This window comes from Ovis canadensis, chromosome 1 (assembly GCF_042477335.2).
Source record: "Ovis canadensis isolate MfBH-ARS-UI-01 breed Bighorn chromosome 1, ARS-UI_OviCan_v2, whole genome shotgun sequence".
In the NCBI taxonomy this organism is placed as follows: domain Eukaryota; kingdom Metazoa; phylum Chordata; class Mammalia; order Artiodactyla; family Bovidae; genus Ovis; species Ovis canadensis.
In genome coordinates this window covers 269,827,871-269,831,684 of record NC_091245.1, presented here as the reverse complement: position 1 = coordinate 269,831,684, position 3,814 = coordinate 269,827,871, and the positions used below count along the sequence as shown (strand labels likewise).

At 44.6% G+C, this 3,814-nt stretch overlaps 1 long non-coding RNA gene across 1 annotated transcript; it reads right to left on the bottom strand.

The window, feature by feature from the left end:
* Positions 1-631: 631 nt before the first annotated feature.
* Positions 632-2,378, bottom strand: LOC138429268 (uncharacterized). The gene is made up of 2 exons (XR_011252804.1): positions 2,243-2,378; positions 632-1,302 (listed from the first exon to the last, which is right to left on the bottom strand). It is a non-coding gene; the product is annotated as an uncharacterized lncRNA (long non-coding RNA).
* Positions 2,379-3,814: the final 1,436 nt, after the last annotated feature.

Genomic DNA, 3,814 nt, shown 5'->3' with positions numbered 1-3,814 from the left:
CATGACCCCCTTATCCTGTCACGGGAGTCTTCAAGTGGCAGGCTCCCTAATGGCCTTTAAGTGCCTGACCCGTGCCCACAGGGAAGATTCTAGGCCACATCCTCAGTTAAGAATGATTAAAGGAGAGTTTCACCCGGTCGGGCTCTAGTTACTGAGGCTCACTTGTTGCAGGGCCTTCAAAGTCCGCCAGAGAGTGGCCCTAGCCAGGACTTATCAATTGCCTCTACAACTGTTCTCCTGTTCACTGAAACTCTCGAAAAAGGAGTTAAAGACAGATCAGAAAAGAAGAAAAGAAAGAAAATAAGTCAGGAGAGTTTTTTGCCGCTTCCCTCAAAGCAGAGGGGGACTCACCTTGAAATCCGGATTACCTCGGGTGATACTTCTCTAAAGGGGAGCTCCACGCTGCGACCAGCCTAGGGTCCTTCATCGCTCCTCTTTCAGAGCCACACGGTGACACCACTTCCATCCGTCCCCTTCGTGCCCCACGTTGGGCGCCAGTTTCTGCGCTCCGCAGAAAGAGAGAGGCAGTGGAACTTACCTCAGCAAAGCTGAGGAGTCCCAAGGAGAGGTGAGCCTGCTGTCCGCCAACCCAGCCCCTTGGCGAGCGAGAGACAATCAGACGCGACAGGGGTTTCGTCTAAGCAGTTCCGCTTTATTGCCACAAACTCTTGGTTTACATAGGCAAGCAAGGGGGTTTTGCAAGGGTTGGACCAAACACTTTAAAGGTCAAATTGTAATATGCCATAGTTGCACCAATCACGTTAAAGGTCAAATCTTAATATACCATAGTTGCACCAATCACGGTAAAGGTCAAGTCGTCATGTGCTTCATTGTAACAAGAGTCTATGGTGATCACGCGCTGTCCACATGCATGGAAATCAAGAGAGCCAATCAAAAGTTTTAACAAACAACTTAGGCCGCACCCTCATCTCTTCCGCCAGGTGCCATCTTAACTCTAAACCACAAAGCTAGCCCTTCTTTTTTCAAGGTTTCCCATTTAGGGCCCCACAGTTAGAAAGTGATCTAGTTTCATTCTTTTACAAGTGGTTGACCAGTTTTCCCAGCACCACATGTTAAGGAGATTGTCTTTAATCCATTGTATATTCTTGCCTCCTTTCTTGAAGATAAGGTGTCCATAGGTGTGTGGATTAATCTCTGGGCTTTCTATTTTGTTCCATTGCTCTATGTTTCTGTCTTTGTGCCAGTACCATACTGTCTTGATGACTGTGGCTTTGTAGTAGAGCCTGAAGTCAGGCAGGTTGATTCCTCCAGTTCCATTCTTCTTTCTCAAGATTGCTTTGGCTATTCGAGGCACAAGAAAAGATGCTCAACATCACTCATTATCAGAGAAATGCAAATCAAAACCACAATGAGGTACCATTTCACACCCGTCAGAATGGCTGTGATCCAAAAGTCTACAAGCAATAAATGCTGGAGAAGGTGTGGAGAAAAGGGAACCCTCTTACACTGTTGGTGGGAATGCAAACTAGTACAGCTATTATGGAGAACAGTGTGGAGATTCCTTAAAAAAATGGCAAATAGAACTGCCTTATGACCCAGCAATCCCACTGCTGGGCATACAACTCAAGGAAACCAGAATTGAAAGAGACACGTGTACCCCAATGTTCATCGCAGCACTGTTTATAATAGCCAGGACCTGGAAACAACCTAGATGGCCATCAGCGATGAATGGATAAGAAAGCTGTGGTACATATACACAATGGAATATTACTCAGCCATTAAAAAGAATACATTTGAATGAGTTCTAATGAGGTGGATGAAACTGGAGCCTATTATACAGAGTGAAGTAAGCCAGAAAGAAAAACACCAATACAGTATACTAACACATATATGAGGAATTTAGAAAGATGGTCATGATAACCCTCTATGCAAGACAGCAAAAGAGACACAGATGTATACAACGGACTTTTGGACTCTGTGGGAGAGGGAGAAGGTGGGATGATTTGGGAGAATGGCATTGAAACAAGTAAACTATCATGTAAGAAACAAATCGCCAATCTATGTTCGATACAAGATACAGGATGCTTGGAGCTGGTGCACGGGGATGATGCAGAGACATGATATGGGGTGGCAGGTGGGAGGGGGGTTCAGGATTAGGAACTCATGTACACCCGTGGTGAATTCATGTCAGTGTATGGCAAAACCAATACAGTATTGTAAAGCAAAATGAAGTAAAAATAAAAATTAAAAAAATAAAAATAAAGTTACGGGCCTCACTCACCAAAACTTGGTCTCCCCGGTGATTCTTTCGCCAATGCCATTCATCCTGAGGGTATCCTTGGACTCTACTGAGGCTGGAACCCAACAGTGAATGTCAACATTCTCAGTTCAGTTCAGTTCAGTTCAGTCGCTCAGTCGTATCTGACTCTTTGCGACCACATGAATCACAGCAAACCAGGCCTCCCTGTCCATCACCATCTCCCGGAGTTCACTCAAACTCAGGTCCATTGAGTCTGTGATGCCATCCAGCCATCTCATCCTCTGTCATCCCCTTCTCCTCCTGCCCCCAATCCCTCCCAGCATCAGAGTCTTTTCCAATGAGTCAACTCTTCACATGAGGTGGCCAAGTACTGGAGTTTCAGCTTTAGAATCATTCCTTCCAAAGAAATCCCAGGGCTGATCTCCTTCAGAATGGACTGGTTGGATCGCCTTGCAGTCCAAGGGACTCTCAAGAGTCTTCTCCAACACCACACTTCAAAAGCATCAATTCTTCGGTGCTCAGCCTTCTTCACAGTCCAACTCTCACATCCATACATGACCATTGGAAAAAGCATAGCCTTGACTAGACGGACCTTAGTCGGCAAAGTAATGTCTCTGCTTTTGAATCTAGTTGGTCATAATTTTTCTTCCAAGGAGTATGCGTCTTTTAATTTCATGGCTGCAGTCACCATCTGCAGTGATTATGGAGCCCACAAAAATAAACTCTGGGAAAAAAATAAATAAATAAACTCTGACACTGTTTCTACTGTTTCCCCATCTATTGCCCATGAAGTGATGGGACCGGATGCCATGATCTTCATTTTCTGAATGTGAGCTTTAAGCCAACTTTTTCGCTCTCCTCTTTCACTTTCATCAGGAGGCTTATTAGCTCCTCTTCACATTCTGCCACAAGGGTGGTGTCATCTGCATATCTGAGGTGATTGATATTTCTCCTGGCAATCTTGATTTCAGCTTGTGTTTTTTCCAGTCCAGCGTTTCTCATGATGTACTCTGCACATAAGTTCAATAAGCAGGGTGACAATATACAGCCTTGATGTACTCCTTTTCCTATTTGGAACCAGTCTGTTGTTCCATGTCCAGTTCTAACTGTTGCTTCCTGACCTGCATATAGGTTTCTCAAGAGGCAGGTTAGGTGGTCTGGTACTCCCATCTCTTGCAGAATTTTCCACAGTTTACTGTGATCCACACAGTCAAAGGCTTTGGCATAGTCAATAAAGCAGAAATAGATGTTTTTTTGGAACTCTCTTGCTTTTTCCATGATCCAGCGGATGTTGGCAATTTGATCTCTGGTTCCTCTGCCTTTTCTAAAACCAGCTTGAACATCTGCAAGTTCACGGTTCACATATTGCTGAAGCCTGGCTTGGAGAATTTTAAGCATGATTTTAAGAGCATGTGAGATGAGTGCAGTTGTGTGGTAGTTTGAGCATTCTTTGGCATTGCCTTTCTTAGGGATTGGAATGAAACTGACCTTTTCCAGTCCTGTGGCCACTGCTGAGTTTTCCAAATGTGCTGGCATATTGAGTGCAGCACTTTCATAGCATCATCTTTCAGGATTTGAAAGAGCTCCACTGGA